This window comes from Pristiophorus japonicus, chromosome 13 (assembly GCF_044704955.1).
Source record: "Pristiophorus japonicus isolate sPriJap1 chromosome 13, sPriJap1.hap1, whole genome shotgun sequence".
NCBI lineage: Eukaryota > Metazoa > Chordata > Chondrichthyes > Pristiophoridae > Pristiophorus > Pristiophorus japonicus.
Window position 1 is genome coordinate 75,266,901 of NC_091989.1, and position 17,603 is coordinate 75,284,503.

General features: G+C 45.4%; 1 long non-coding RNA gene across 1 annotated transcript; it reads right to left on the minus strand.

Moving 5' to 3' along the window:
• Positions 1-3,542: 3,542 nt before the first annotated feature.
• LOC139278646 (uncharacterized) lies at positions 3,543-10,388 on the minus strand. Its single transcript, XR_011596330.1, has 2 exons — positions 9,023-10,388; positions 3,543-4,942 (listed from the first exon to the last, which is right to left on the minus strand). It is a non-coding gene; the product is annotated as an uncharacterized lncRNA (long non-coding RNA).
• Between the last annotated feature and the right edge of the window lie 7,215 nt (positions 10,389-17,603).

Sequence of the window (17,603 nt, forward strand, 5' to 3'; positions counted from 1 at the left end):
CCCATTAGCCGTAAGGGCCATATCTAAGTCCCTCTTGAATATATCCAATGAACTGGCATCAACAACACTCTGCGGCAGGGAATTCCACAGGTTAACAACTCTCTGAGTGAAGAAATTTCTCCTCATCTCAGTCCTAAATGGCCTACCCCTTATCCTAAGACTGTGTCGCCTGGTTCTGGACTTCCACAACATCGGGAACATTCAACCCGCATCTAACCTGTCCCGTCCCGTCAGAATCTTATATCTTTCTATGAAATCCCCTCTCATCCTTCTAAAGCCAATGCATAAAGGCCCAGTTGATCCTGTCTCTCCTCATTTGTCAGAAGATTTGTCAAGCATGATTTCCTTTTCATAAATTCATGCTGACTTGGACCGATCCTGTCACTGCTTTCCAAATGCGCTGCTATTTCATCCTTAATAATTGATTCCAACATTTTCCCCACTACTGATGTCAGGCTAACCGGTCTATAATTACCCGCTTTCTCCCTCCCTTTTTAAAAAGTGGTGTTACAGTAGCTACCCTCCAGTCCATAGAAACTGATCCCAAGTCGATAGACTGTTGGAAAATGATCACCAATGCATCCACTATTTCTAGGGCCACTTCCTTAAGTACTCTGGGATGCAGACTATCAAGCCCCAGGGATTTATCGGCCTTCAATCCCATCAATTTCCCTAACACAATTACCCGCCTAATAAGGATATCCTTCAGTTCCTCCTTCTCACTAGACCCTCGGTCCACTAGTATTTCCAGAAGGTTATTTGTGTCTTCCTTCGTGAAGACAGAACCAAAGTAGTTGTTCAATTGGTCTGCCATTTCTTTGTTCCCCATTATAAATTCACCTGAATCCAACTGCAAGGGACCTACATTTGTATTCACTAATCTATTTCTCTTCACATATCTATAGAAGGTTTTGCAGTCAGTTTTTATGTTCCCGGCAAGCTTTTTCTCCCACTCTATTTTCCCCCTCTTAATTAGACCCTTTGTCCTCCTCTGCTGAATTCTAAATTTCTCCCAGTCCTCAGGTTTGTTGCTTTTTCTGGCCAATTTATATGCCTCTTCCTTGGATTTAACACTATCCTTAATTTCCCTTGTTAGCCTCGGTTGAGCCACCTTCCCCGTTTTATTTTTACTCCAGACAGGGATGTACAATTGCTGAAGTTCATCCATGTGATCTTTAAATGTTTGCCATTGCTTATCCACCGTCAACCCTTTAAATATGATTTGCCAGTCTATTCTAGCCAATTCACGCCTCAAACCATGGAAGTTACCTTTCCTTAAGTTCAGGACCCTAGTTTCTGAATTAACTGTGTAACTCTCCATCTTAATAAAGAATTCTACCATGTCATGGTCACTCTTCCCCAAGGGGCCTCGCACAACAAGATTGCTAATTAGTCCTTTCTCATTACACATCACCCAGTCTAGGATGGCCAGCTCCCTAGTTGGTTCCATAGAAACATAGAAACATAGAAAATAGGTGCAGGAGCAGGCCATTCAGCCCTTCTAGCCTGCACCGCCATTCAATGAGTTCATGGCTGAACATGAAACTTCAGTACCCACTTCCTGCTTTCACGCCATACCCCTTGATCCCCCGAGTAGTAAGGACTTCATCTAACTCCCTTTTGAATATATTTAGTGAATTGACCTCAACTACTTCCTGTGGTAGAGAATTCCACAGGTTCACCACTCTCTGGGTGAAGAAGTTTCTCCTTATCTCGGTCCTAAATGGCTTACCCCTTATCCTTAGACTGTGACCCCTGGTTCTGGACTTCCCCAACATTGGGAACATTCTTCCTGCATCCAACCTGTCCAAACCCGTCAGAATTTTAAACGTTTCTATGAGGTCCCCTCTCACTCTTCTGAACTCCAGTGAATACAAGCCCAGTTGATCCAGTCTTTCTTGATAGGTCAGTCCCACCATCCCGAGAATCAGTCTGGTGAATCTTCGCTGCACTCCCTCAATAGCAAGTATGTCCTTCCTCAAGTTAGGAGACCAAAACTGTACACAATACTCCAGGTGTGGCCTCACCAAGGCCCTGTACAACTGTAGCAACACCTCCCTGCCCCTGTACTCAAATCCCCTCGCTATGAAGGCCAACATGCCATTTGCTTTCTTAACCGCCTGCTGTACCTGCATGCCAACCTTCAATGACTGATGTACCATGACACCCAGGTCTCGTTGCACCTTCCCTTTTCCTAATCTGTCACCATTCAGATAATAGTCTGTCTCTCTGTTTTTACCACCAAAGTGGATAACCTCACATTTATCCACATTATACTTCATCTGCCACGCATTTGCCCACTCACCTAACCTATCCAAGTCACTCTGTAGCCTCATAGCATCCTCTTCGCAGCTCACACTGCCACCCAACTTAGTGTCATCCGCAAATTTGGAGATACTGCATTTAATCCCCTCGTCTAAATCATTAATGTACAATGTAAACAGCTGGGGCCCCAGCACAGAACCCCACTAGTCACTGCCTGCCATTCCGAAAAGTACCCATTTACTCCTACTCTTTGCTTCCTCTCTGACAACCAGTTCTCAATCCACGTCAGCACACTACCCCCAATCCCATGTGCTTTAACTTTGCACATTAATCTCCTGTGTGGGACCTTGTCGAAAGCCTTCTGAAAGTCCAAATATACCACATCAACTGGTACTCCTTTGTCCACTTTATTGGAAACATCCTCAAAAAATTCCAGAAGATTTGTCAAGCATGATCTCCCTTTCACAAATCCATGCTGACTTGGACCTATCATGTCACCATTTTCCAAATGCGCTGCTATGACATCCTTAATAATTGATTCCATCATTTTACCCACTACTGAGGTCAGGCTGACCGGTCTATAATTCCCTGCTTTCTCTCTCCCTCCTTTTTTAAAAAGTGGGGTTACATTGGCTACCCTCCACTCGATAGGAACTGATCCAGAGTCAATGGAATGTTGGAAAATGACTGTCAATGCATCCGCTATTTCCAAGGCCACCTCCTTAAGTACTCTGGGATGCAGTCCATCAGGCCCTGGGGATTTATCGGCCTTCAATCCCATCAATTTCCCCAACACAATTTCCCGACTGATAAAGATTTCCCTCAGTTCCCCCTCCTTACTAGACCCTCTGACCCCTTTTATATCCGGAAGGTTGTTTGTATCCTCCTTAGTGAATACTGAACCAAAGTACTTGTTCAATTGGTCTGCCATTTCTTTGTTCCCCGTTATGACTTCCCCTGATTCTGACTGCAGGGGACCTACGTTTGTCTTTACTAACCTTTTTCTCTTTACATACCTATAGAAACTTTTGCAATCCTCGACATATTGGTCAAGAAAACCATCCCTAATGCACTCCAGGAAATCCTCCTCCACTGCATTGCTACCAGTTTGGTTAACCCAATCAATATGTAGATTAAAGTCACCCATGATAACTGCTGTACCTTTATTGTACGCATCCCTAATTTCTTGTTTGATGCTGTCCCCAACCTTAATACTGTAAATTCCTGGATTCTTTTACCTCAATCTGGTTCAGTAAAATTACTGAGTCGAATACCTCTTGTGCTTTGAACAAAGCAGTCTTTATTACCGGCCAGTAAGACCTATCAGACAGAAGATATACTCTCTGGATAGAGCGTACACACTCCCTACGGATAGGTGAAGTTACACTGTAAAGCGTTAACAGTTATACAGTTTTGAAATCAGATAACAAAATACAAATGGATTGACAGTCTAACTCAGCCACTCATTAGTCAATCTATATGAGATGTTCTTCTTGAAAGCTCAAGCATTGCCTCTAAATGTTTCAATCTAATGGTGTGACTATTAACTGAGACCTTGCAATTCTGCAGATGTATTTCATGTTACAATTATATATTATTGGCAGGATTAATGACTGGAAACCTTGAGACAGACTGTTAGCTATGCTGATGTTGCACTATTTGCAATCTGACATTCTCCCAGCTATTCTTCCATGGCTTATACATTTTCATATATCCCGTTTACACTACTGTCCTTAATTCCATATATTCCGTTCAGATATCCACATCCCCCCCTTTTATCATTCTATGATAACATTTAGGATCATTCTATGAGTATTGCATTGTTGAGTAGTTCTCTACTTTGTTGAATCATAACCCGGGAACCCTTGACCAGAAGAGGGTCTGCTAACCTTGTCCTTACTTTACAGCAGAGGTTAAGGCAACCAACAATCAAACAGCAGGTAATTATTATTACGATGAGAACAATTGCCCCATGTATTAGATAGGATCTCCAAGATCCACCCAGAAACCAATCAAACCTGCTAAGTTCTTTTGCTGGTGTGGATAACTTCTTCACCTCCCTCATGTGATCGGCAAGGTGGGTTATGTTTGCTGAACTATCAGGAATGTAAGTGCAACATTCAGATCCTATCAGGGCACACGTTCCCCCTTTCTCAGCTAACAGGTAATCGAGGGCCATTTGGTTTTGTAATGCTACGGTCCTTATCGCTACCATTTCAGCTGTGATGCCCTCCAGAGCCTCAGCAGTGCGGTTAGCTACCTGTTCCAATATCGTTTCTTTGAATCCATCTAACAGTCTCAGTTAGGGTCAGTGGAACGGTGCGCAAAGGAATTCCCCCTTTGGAATGTATAGGGATATGTGAACACACCCAGCATCTAGTGAAGTGCCTTTTTTCCGCATAAACGTAAGACATATACAAAAAGGTGTTTACATGGAGCTCTCGCCTTTGTCTTCCTTCCCGTGCACCAAAACTGTCATATCAACACTATTATGCAGACAGTGGCATACAGACACAGTCTCATCTTATAAATAGTCCAATTATTTAGCTGATAAAAAGAGTTCTGTTTTCCCGTTTCCCTTCTTCAGGTCTCCGTCAGTGTATTTGGCTGTCTTACGGGTAAAAGTTCAAACTGATCCTCCTTCAACTGTCTTGTTCAGCTATGGGGAAGAGGAGATCTGGAACAGAAACAGGAATTAGACTAACCAGCAAAATTTGTTTAAATGGTGATGAGCTTGCAGTGGTGCAGGTGAACCCAGGCACTTTTCCCCTCAACCTTGGCTGCAGTGGGGGTAGTGAGTGACACCTAAAAAGGCCCCTCCTATTGTGGCTCTAATCCCTTCCGAATCCATACTTCCCTGGTGCCACGAGGGACAATTCGGGTAAAACTGGGAGGTCGAGGTGAGCATCTTGAACCTGGTTGTGAACTAGTCGCAGAGCCTGAGTCAGAGAAAGAACATAGGTGGTCATCAGTCTAGCTGAGATCTCATATCTAGGAACAATTTCCCTCATTAACACCTTAACAACAGTCTGAGTCTTATTGTCCAGGTTAGGGTAGGCTTCAATCCATCTGCTAAACACATCTACTATTACTAACACATATCTGTAACACTGAACTTTTTGCAACTCAATGTAGTTCAACTGAAATGTCTCAAAGGGACCTTCGGGTAGGGGCGTTTTACCCCAATCACAGGGGACTCCCTTCCCTGGATTATGTTGCTGGCCAACCAGGCAACGACTACTGATGTTCTGGGTGAGCGCCTGGAGTCTAGGGTGCCACCAAGTAGCCAAAAGTGTGTCACTCGTGGTCCTTGCTCCACAATGAGTAGCAAAATGCAGACATTCTATAACCCATGAGGCCAACTCATCAGACATGCAAGTCTGTTCCGCGGGAGTGGTCCAGAGTTTAGAAACATTGTCATAAGTACATGCATAATATTTCCACAACAGTTTATCTTTTTCAGGAGCGTCCCCCTGTGCTTTTATAACATCTTGGATGGTTGGCATTGGTTTTTCCGAGGCTAACTTATCCTTCGCAGGATTTTTAGTCTGACTCATAATTTTGGGCACTACCATCTGTTGGTCACGAGAGGCCTGTTTGGCCTCTTGGTCAGGACAACGATTCCCTATATCAACCAGAGAATTTCCGGTAGTATGGGCGGTACATTTGACAATGGCAATGCGTTTGGGGAACATGAGGGCTTGCAACAAATCAGATACTAACTGTTTGAGATATCTCATTCCCCTGTGAGGTTAGGAATCCCCTATTTTTCCATAATTGTCCGAAATCATAGGCCACCCCAAAGGCATACCTAGAGTCGGTATAGATATTGACTTTGAGATCTTTGGCCAAGATACAGGCTCGGGTGAGGGCGAATAGTTCAGCTTGTTGAGCAGAATAGGCGGTTTCAAAGCAGCAGATTCCAAGACCTGATTCTCCTGGTTTACTATGGCGTATGCTGAGATTCGTGTATCTTCTGGATTAATAGAAGTACTTCCGTCAACAAACATAAACAATCATGACTGGGTTCTTCCTCATCTTGGGGTGGCTCAGTAAGAATACAGTCTGGATCTTCCATCAACTAAATCTTCCCTGACTGATGTGGCCTCTTAAATTAAAGATAAGCAATCATGACTGGGTTCTTCCTCATCTTGGGGTGGCTCAGTAAGAATACAGTCTGGATCTTCCATCAACTAAATCTTCCCTGACTGATGTGGCCTCTTAAATTAAAGATAAGCAATCATGACTGGGTTCTTCCTCATCTTGGGGTGGCTCAGTAAGAAAACAGGCCGGATTAATTGCAGTACAGTGCCAAAAGGTCAGTTTAGGATTGCCTGTGATTTCAGTGGGTTCTGTCGGATAGAGGGCCAGTCCACATTGCCCTGCACTGGGATCTCAATCGGATCAATGGGAGTATAACCCACTTGGGAGGGGTTCTCTGCCCACACATGAGGATCCACATAGTCAGGTATGCCGGAGCCAGTATGATGCTGTAGAGTCCTTAAGACCTTCTCGGGGTCCCCATGAAATTGGACTGTTTGGCCATGTTTTACGATTTGCATATCCCGGCTGGTAGGGTCAGCCTCATCTATGGCCTTGCGTACCATAACTCCCAAATCTTTAGCATGGTGAGGGGCTAATACTTCACGAGCAATATGCGGTGCCATTGTTAGGGGCTGTTTCCACAGATTCTTATCCACTTCCACAAAATCTGCCTCTCTTTCCAGTCCAGTCACTCTAGCCCTTAATAGAATTCCCTTCACTTCCCCTTCGTGATCCTGATAAAAGTTCTGCAGGTCCTGATTCTTTCCACTGGGATCGTATGCTAGGGTCACGTGATAGGGTGCCTGCGGCAGGTCCAGAGACCACCACTGAGGGGTTCTAGTGGTATAATCAAAAAGGGTTGCCACTCATTCAGAATGGGTTCGTCGTCCGGGGAGGATCCTTGCACAATCAAGCTGTGTAGTCAATTGGGGGACAATTGACCAAAGGGGTTGTTTCTGGGAGAAGTTAGTGTAAGATCCTCCTCTCCCCCCTTGCCCAGCTCCTCTTCCTCCTCTTCCTTTTCCATGCTGACGGTAGGGGCAATTTTTATTCCAATGTCCTTCCTGCCCACAATTAAAACAGTCAATTTCTCTTACCCAGTCCCGGCCTTTTCCCATACCATGCCGGGGACAATAGGGAGGTTTATTAGCAGGGCTCGGGCCGTTTGGTTGTTTAGTATAACCGTATCCTTGCTTATCCATCCAATCCTGTATGCCACACATACGGTTCTATTGATCCTTCCTCCCGAGATGGCTCTTCCTTTCTAGTCACGTATTCAGTCTTGACCCGGGTTGGGGGCGCACCTCCCCCCTCCCCTTTCTTTTCCTGCCAATAATATCTAACTGCCCTTTCCATCTGTCCGGATAGCGTGAGCAATCAAATAGTTGTTTGAAGATCACAGACATTGGTCTGACAGGGAATTGGTGTCGGGACTTTGGGATCTTGGAAATCATTTCTAGGCCGGAGGATGTTTCAGAGCTGTCTGACTGCTTGACAGTTCTGTGTCTCGATCGGCGGGGGTGTTTGCTATGTCTTTCACAACTTGGACTGGTAGGTTGACTAGAAGATTTACGGGACTGTTTGTGATGTTGAGATATAGTTCTGCCCTTTCGAGTGTGAGATCTGGTCCTTTCGGCTATATTGCCTGTGAACTGGGGATCCGAATCGCTATCAGAGGATGAGGAGTCAGTTTGGGTTTGTTGCTTTGGTGATATGTGGTTGTTCCTAACTCTTTTTACCAGAGTGTTAGGTGGAGGGTGTTGGGAAGAGGACTGGAGCAAGAGGCCAGGGGGTGCGGGAGGCGCCGTTGGGCGCTGAGTCAGTGGCCACTCATCAATTTCATCATCAGCCTCGGTTAACACAAAGCCAGCCATTTTAACTTGTAGTTGATCAATACCTTTCTCAGAGGTCCCAGAGGATCTCTTAGCAAGTTTCTCGTGCGCACATTCTCTTTTTTTTTTAAAGACGTCTACAGTTTTAACATGTGTTCCCTCTGTCAATGCAAGTCCTAATTTAATAGCATTTGTTTGCCAACTCGATAGAAGTGATGCATCTTTTAATTTCTGACAATAATGTCGCCAGGTTGCAATTAATTTTTTTTTATCCCCTTGTCCTCGTCCCCTTCTCCAAATTAATCCCTGTGCTTTTTTTTTTACCTCTAGCTTCTAGTGTCACCTAGAGGCCACTGGTCATCCCCTAATAATTTGTTCAGGGCTCCTGATAATTTTCTAAAGTCTTCAGCTCTTTCAGGGAATTCCTCACATAGCTTTTGTAGCGGACTATCCGCATCCGTGGTTTTATCTAACTGATTACCCATTTTCACACTGCCCCTCGTATTACTGTGTCGCTACGCGTTCGTGTCGTCATGCAATTTAAACAAACTTAAAAATAGACACAGACTTTACAGAAACTAACACTGACTTTAACTAACTCCAAATAACCAAACTTTACTAATGCTAACACTTACCCGCGTCGCCGCGCGATTTCAATACTAAACTACCACGTCGCCGCGCAATCCGCGTTGCCTCGCAGTTCACGTCGCCGCACGAGTTAAGATACTTTAAACTTTAAAAGATAAACAAGGACTTCTAACACTTACCCGCGTCGCCGCGCGATTTACAAAATAGACAAAGACTTCTAACACTTACTCGCGTCGCCGCGCGATTTCAATACTTAAAACTTTACTTAAAACTCTAAACACTTTAAGACTTACAAAGACTTACTGCCATTAGCACTGACTTTCGCGATTCGCGTTGCTGCGCCTCTGCGTCACTACGCGTCGGTGTCACTGCGCGTTTACGTCACCGCGCGTCTACGTCACTGCGCGTTCGCTTCGGCCCTTCTCCTCTCGGCCGCGCGCTTGCGCCGCTGCGCGTTCGCGTCGGCCCTACCTTCCGAGTTGCTGCGGGGTTTTTTTAAAAATTCAATCAGAGCCTAGACGGGCCAAGTGATATTCAAGGTCCCTTCGTCGTACCTGAGTTGAACACCTATCCTCTATTTAAATCCCCACTTTATTCCCTGTGAGCCTAATTTTCTAATTTTGATTTCTTATGAGCCTCAATTAATTTCTTTTAGTCTCCAAATTTCCCTATCCTTTCGTGTTACTGCGCAGTTTAAATCCAATCAGTCAATGAAAGCCCTAATTTAATGGAGTTTTTCTGCCAACTGGACAGGAGTGATTTATTTTTTTTTACTGCAGTGGAATTTTTTCCATAATTTAAAATCTCAGAACAATTTTTTTTTTAGCACCTATTTAGTACGTTATTTTTTTTCATAACTAGAGAGAAGTCTGGCACGTAGGCTGTGGACTGCTTTTCGTTATCTCAATTGTTCCAGCCTCAAGGTCGTGTTATTTAATATAATTTTTTAAAAATTCTTTTGAATCCATCTCAGTTGTTTTGCTGTGCCTTCTCTGAATGTTTTCTTTCAACAAGTTTTTCTTTTTTTTTTTAACCACCGGGACCATGTAATTATTTTCTTTTTTTTAACAAACCTATCCTTTGGGCATTTCCTGGCTCCGTAACTTATCATCCGAATATACGTAATTCAATAAGGTTCACACTCTTAAACTTCCCACATACAGGACAACACTACGAAGGGTTAAAACAAACTTTCATTCTGTTTGAGATAAAACAAACCACAACTCCCCGGCTTTTTTTTTACAGTAAAAGTCACAGAAGCATTTCTCATTTAAACAAGAGTCTCTTTTCTTTCCTATTAATTTTTTTTGGATCCATGATTGATCATCTATCCCTATCTAGCTCTAACTATCTTTCCAAGTCGCCGCTTGGTTTGCGTCATCGCGCAATTTCCCTATCTCTATCCCTATTCTAAGTTTGAAAGGTATTCACCAGATTGTCCTGGATCTCGTTCAGACACTACCTGAGAACCAGCGAGTGGCTAAACTTTCCTCAGACTTTTGAAACCGGGGGAAACTGGAGCAGTATTGAAATCATACTCACTCCAGTGGCCACTTTCCCCTCGTCTCGTCCAAGGCTAGTCTGGCTCTTAATTCGCAAGTTTTCGGCAGTCGTCCGTTGAGATCCCACTTCTGACACCAAATGTTAATTCCCGGATTCTTTTACCTCAATCTGGTTCAGTAAAATTACTGAGTCGAATACCTCTTGTGCTTTGAACAAAGCAGTCTTTATTACTGGCCAGTAAGACCTATCAGACAGAAGATATACTCTCTGGATAGAGCGTACACACTCCCTACGGATAGGTGAAGTTACACCGTAAAACGTTAACAGTTATACAGTTTTGAAATCAGATAACAAAATACAAATGGATTGACAGTCTAACTCAGCCACTCATTAGTCAATCTATATGAGATGTTCTTCTTGAAAGCTCAAGCATTGCCTCTAAATGTTTCAATCTAATGGTGTGACTATTAACTGAGACCTTGCAATTCTGCAGATGTATTTCATGTTACAATTATATATTATTGGCAGGATTAATGACTTGAAACCTTGAGACAGACTGTTAGCTATGCTGATGTTGCACTATTTGCAATCTGACATTCTCCCAGCTATTCTTCCATGGCTTATACATTTTCATATATCCCGTTTACTTTACTGTCCTTAATTCCATATATTCCGTTCAGATATCCACACTACTACTGTTTGGTGGTCTGTACACAACTCCCACTAGCGTTTTCTGCCCCTTGGTATTCCGCAGCTCCATCCATACCGATTCCACATCATCCAAGCTAATGTTCTTTCTTACTATTGCATTAATTTCCTCTTTGACCAGCAACGACACCCTGCCTCCTTTTCCTTTCTGTATATCCTTCCTAAATGTGGAATACCCCTGGATGTTGAGTTTCCAACCTTGGTCACCCTGGAGCCATGTCTCCCTGATGCTAATTACATCATATCCATTCACTGCTATCTGCGCAGTTAATTCGTCCACCTTATTCCGAATACTCCTCGCATTGAGGCACAGAGCCTTCAGGCTTGTCTTTCTAACACACTTTGCCCCTTTAGAATTTTGCTGAAATGTGGCCCTTTTTGCTTTTTGCCTTAGGTTTCTCTGCCCTCCACTTTTACTTTTCTTCTTTCTATCTTTTGCTTCTGCCCCCATTCTACTTCTCTCTGACTCCCTGCATAGGTTCCCACCTCCCCCAGAACCGGTTCCAATATCCCAGGAATTTGAATCCCTCCCTTCTGCTACTGGATTACTTGCCTTTATTAGCCGAGGCATAGAATATAAGAGCAGTGGGGGTTATGCTTGAACTGTATAAAACACTAGTTAGGCTACAGCTGGAGTACTGTGTGCAGTTCTGGTCACCACATTACAGGAAGGATATGATTGCACTGGAGAGGATACAGAGGAGATTTACGAGGATGTTGCCGGGAGTGGAGAATTTTAGCTATGAGGACAGATTGGATTGTTTTCCTTGGAACAGAGGAGGCTGAGGGGAGACCTTATTGAGGTGTATAAAATTATGAGGGGCCTAGATATAGTGCATAGAAAGGGCCTATTTCCCTTAGCAGAGGGGTCAACAACCAGGGGGCATAAATTTAACGTAATTGGTAGAAGGTTTAGAGGGATTTGAGGGGAAATGTCTTCACCCAGAGGGTGGTGGGGGTCTGGAACTCACTGCCTGAAAGGGTGGTAGAGGCAGAAACCCTCACCACATTAAAAAAGTACTTGGATGTGCACCTGAAATGTGTAACCTACAGGGCTATGGACCAAGAGCTGGAAAGTGGGATTTGGCTGGATAGCTCTTTGTGGGCCGGCACGGACATGATGGGCCCAAATGGCCTCCTGTGCTGTAAATTTCTATGATTCTATGATAAACCAAACAAAAGTACAACAAACCAAACTACACCAACTAAATTACACCAAACTAAACCAAACCAAACTACATCAAACCAAACTGCACCAAACTAAATCAAACTTAACCAAATCACATTACACCAACCCAAATCAGAAATTAGAATGGGACTAATTGTACAGTTTTTACAAAGAGCAGGTACAATGGGCCTCTTTCTGTGCTGTATCTGTGCTCAAATCTGCTGTCATCACCCCTCTCCTCAAAAAAACAACCCTTGACCCCTCCGTCCTTGCAAACTACCGTCCCATCTCTAACCTCCATTTCAGCTCCAAAGTCCTCGAACGTGTTGTCGCCTCCCAAACCCGTGCCCATCTTTGCCGCAACTCCATGTTTGAATCCCTCCAATCAGATTTCCGCCCCATCACAGTAACAAAACGCCACTTATCAAAGTCACAAATGACTTCCTTCGTGTCTGTACAAAGGTAAACTATCCCTCCTCTTCTTTCTTGACTTGTCTGCAGCCTTTGACATGGTTCATCACTCTATCATTCTCCAACGCCTCTCCACCATTATGGAGCTGGGTGGGACTGCACTCGCCTGGTTCCATTGTTATCTATCTCACCATAGCCAGAAAATCACCTACAATGGCTTCTCTTCCCGCTCCCGCATCGTTACCTCTGGTGTCCCCCAAGGATCTATCCATGGCCCCCTCCTATTTTTCATGCTGCCCCTTGGTGACATCATCTGAAAACAGGGAGTCAGTTTCCACATGTACGTTAATGTTTTATTTTACCCTGAAATGAGTTTCCGGCCACATATCCACGGCATAACTAAGACCGCCTATTTCCACCTCCATAACATCGCCCTTCTCCTTCCTTACCTCAGCTCATCCGCTGCTGAAACCTTCATCCATGTCTTTGTTACCTCTAGACTTGACTATTCCAATGCTCTCCTGGTCGGGCTCCCACGTGCTACCTTACATAAGCTTGAGGTGATCCAAAAGTCGGCTGCCCGTGTCTGAACTCGCACCAAGTCCGATTCACCCATCACCCCTGTGCTCGCTACCCTACATTGACTCCCGGTTAAGCCATGCCTCAATTTCAAAATTCTCATCCTTGTTTTCAAATCCCTCCATGGCCCTCGCCCCTCCCTATCTCTGTAATCTCCTCCAGCCCCACAACCCCCCGAAATGTCTGCACTCCTCTATTTCTGCCCTCCTGAGCATCCCTGATTATAATCACTCAACCATTGGCGGCCATGCCTTCTGTTGCCTAGGCCGTAAGCTCTGAAATTCTTTGCCACAACCTCTCTGCCTTCTTTCCTCCTTTAAGACGCTCCTTAAAGTCTACCTCTTTGGCCAAGTTTTTGGTCACCTGCCCTAATGTCTCCTTATGAGACTGTGTCAAATTTTTTGTCTTATTACACTCCTATGAAGTGTCTTGGGACGTTTTACTCTGGTAAAGGCGCTATATAAATACAAGTTGTTGTATCATTCTATGACTCTGCCACTGATGCACAGTTAATGACGTTTCCTGGATTTTCCACCTCACGGGCCCATTAACTTTGTGAGCAAGCTGAGCCTGTAAAGACGAGAGCACAATGGCATTACACAGGGAATTATTTGGTATGGGATCTGTCATGTATTCAACTGTCATTGTAACCCATGTATAAACTGACCTAAGTTGTACACCATGAGAACACTGATCACTAGGTGGTGAACTTGTGGGAGACACTCCTAATCTGGACTTTCAGGTATAAAAGAGGAAGCTCCACCCACCTTCTCCACTTCAGTGCTGGCTAATAAAGGTAACTGGTCACAGAGTGACCTTCTCTCTAGTATGGGCCTCGTGTGCATTTGTACAGTATAGTAAGGACATATCATTGGCGACGAGAAACTGGGATTTAAACCACGCGAGCATGGCCACTAGCAGCACAGAAGAGAGGTACTGTGTTGGTGATGATTGGGACGACTTTATTGAGAGACTACAGCAAAGTTTCGTCACTAAGGAATGGCTGGGACAGGATTCGGCCGACAAACGCAGAGCTCATCTGACGGTTTGTGGATGCAGGACGTACTCCCTGATGAAGGACCTTCTAGCGCCAGAGAAGCTGGTGGACAAGACTTTTGAAGAGCTCAGTAAGTTGACCAGGGAACACTTTAAACCGGCGAGCAGTATGCACATGGCGAGACACCGGTTTTACACGCACCGGCAGCGAGAAGGGCAAAGTGTTCCAGACTTCGTGGCAGACCTCCGGCGACTGGCGAGCCTATGTAAGTTCCCAGATGCATGCAGAGCGGAGATGCTGCGAGACTTTTTTATTGAGGGCATTGGGCACGCTGGGGTTTTCAGGAAACTGATTGAGACCAAAGACTTGACCCTGGAAACGGCGGTTTTGATGACCCAGACATTTATCTCAGGGGAGGAAGAGACCAGAATGATGTTTGACAAAAATCTTGGTTTAAATGCAGCAAATGGACAGGGAGTCAACATTATTAATGCGGCACACAGTTCTCCAGGCAGACAGGGGCAATCAGACATGCCCGAGCATGTAGTCGAACCCAAAGGGGAAATTCAACAGAGACAATGGCTAGCTGAACGGCGATTCATGCCATTGCAAGGGACAATGCGGCCAGTAATGGGGCCATCAACACCTGTCAATGGTGCGTTTAAGGAACTGCAATGTCAGCGGTCACTTGGCACAAATTTGCAGGATGCCTGCAGCCAAGTTGATGTACGAGGAGGACGGGCCCGATGTAAGCCCTACGAGGCCAAATGGACACTGGGGGAAATCACTGGAAGCTGAAGTTCAGTGAGTTCATGTGGAGCACATATACCGTTCATATACCAGGATGCCACTGATAATGATGAAAGTGCTCCTCAATGGCATCCCAGTATCAATGGAGCTAGACACGGGGGCCAGCCAGTCCCTGATGAGTATCAAACAGTTCGACAAGTTGTGGGCGTCCAAGGCCAGGAGGCCAAAGTTATTGCTGATTGCCGCACAGCTACGGACATATACAAAGGAGATAATTCCGGTGCTAGACAGCGCCACGGTAGTCGTGACCCACAAAGATTCAGAGAACAGGTTGCCACTCTGGATTGTCCCGGGGGACGGTCCCGCACTGCTGGGGAGGAGTTGGCTTGCTGTCATGAACTGGAAATGGGGCGATGTCAATGCAATTTCTTCTGTGGAGCGAATATTATGCTCACAGGTCCTGGACAAATTTGACTCACTATTTCAACCCAGCATTGGCACTTTCATGGGGAGCAAGGTAGTGATTCACATAAACCCGGACGCCAGTCCAGTACACCACAAGGCCAGAGCAGTGCCGTACGTGATGCGGGAAAAGATAGAAGGCGAATTGGACCGCCTGCTGAGGGAAGGCATCATCTCGCCAGTCGAATTCAGTGACTGGGCGAGCCCGATTGTGCCGGTGCTCAAGGCGGATGAGTCGGTCAGGATATGTGGTGATTACAAGGCCACCATCAATCGGGTGTCACTCCAAGACCAGTACCCGCTACCGAGAGCAGAGGACCTCTTTGCGACGCTATCCGGTGGCAAACTTTTTTCAAAATTGGACCTGAGCTCAGCTTACATGACCCAGGAGCTGGCGAGTGAGTCGAAGAAGCTGACCACCATCACAACACACAAGGGATTGTTTGAATACAACAGATGTCCGTTTGGGATTCGCTCAGCCGCCACAATCTTTCAACGAAACATGGAAGGTCTCCTCAAGTCGATTCCAAGGACGGTGGTTTTTCAAGACGACATCCTCATCACGGGTTGCGATACTGAAGAACACCTCCACAACCTGGAGGAGGTGCTATGCAAACTGGACCGGGTAGGTCTGTGACTGAAAAAGGCGAAGTGCGTCTTCCTAGCTCCAGAGGTAGAATTCCTGGGGATGAGGGTAGCAGCAGACGGGATCAGCCCTACTGCGTCCAAGATGGAAGTGATCCAGAGAGCACCCAGACCCCGTAACACGACGGAGCTGCGTTCGTTCCTGGGGCTCCTGAACTATTTTGGTAACTTTCTTCCCAAATTGAGCATGCTGTTAGAGCCGCTACATGTGCTCCTACGCAAAGGTTGCGAATGGGTCTGGGGGGGACAGCCAGGAAAGGGCTTTTGATAGAGCACGCAATTTGTTATGCTCCAAAATACTGTTAACATTATATGACCCGTGTAAAAAACTTGTTTTAACGTGCGATGCGTCGTCCTATGGGGTCGGGTGTGTGTTGCAGCATGTGAATGCCAATGGTCAGTTACAACCGGTAGCTTATGCCTCCAGAAGTCTGTCCCAAGCAGAAAGGGGCTACGGGATGGTAGAAAAGGGAGAACACGATGTAGAGTTCACTCCACCACAGGTGACCGAACACCGGAACCAAGTGGAGGAGAGCCCAGTCACTGTGGGCAGTCCGGACAGGCCTGAGGCACCACAAACAGCAGACACTCAGGCCAGCGCCCAACAACCGGGGCCCCAACTCAGCCACTCTACAAAGGAGCATAAACCACCAGAGAGATTTAACCTGTGATCCCAATAAGACTTTGGGGGGGAGGTGATATCATGTATTCAACCAGCATTGTAACCCATGTATAAACTGACCTAAGTTGTACACCTTGAGAACACTGACCACTAGACGGTGAACTTATGGGAGACACTCCTAACCTGGACTTTCAGGTATAAAAGGGGAAGCTCCACCCATCTTCTCAACTTTAGTGCTGGCTAATAAAGGTTACTGGTCACAGAGTGACCTTCTCTCAAGTATGGGCCTCGTGTGCATTTGTACTGTATAGTAAGGACATATTAGGATCATATTGCAGACAGAACTTTGAAGACCAGCATCTTAACACTGCGGACTTCCCGACTGCTTTGCCCTTTTGGACATTTCAAGTCATCTCCTTGAGCACTTGCATCAGAGTAAGAGCCACACATCAGTTCCAAAAATATATTCACTTGCTTCTTGCGTCCCAATGAAATGCAGAGTTAACAATTCAGTTTCCTGAACCTATTAATATAGCGCTTTTTACATAGTAAAATGTCCCAAGGTGCTTCACAGCAGTGTTATAAGACAAAACAGCTACATTTGGACCGAGCCACATTAGAACAAATTACAGCAGATGACCAGAAGCTTGGTCAAAGAGGGAGGTTTTATGGAGAGTCTTAAAGGAGGAAAGAAATGTCCAGAGGCCGAGAGGTTTAGGGAGGGAGTTCCAGACCTTAGGGCCCAGGCAGCTGAATGCACGTTCACCGATGGTTGATCAGTTCTGATCAGGAATGCTTGAGGGCAGATTTTGAGGAACACTGATATCACGTGACGTTGTGAGGCTGAAAGAGATTAGAGATAGGGAGGGGCGAGGCCATGAAGGGATTTGTAAAGAAGGATGAGAATTTTGAAATTGAGGCATCGCTTAACCGGGAGCCAATGTAGGTCAGTGAGCAAAGGTGTGATCAGTGATCAGAGACTTGGAGCGAGTTAGGACACGGGCAGACGAGTTGTGGATTACCTCAAGT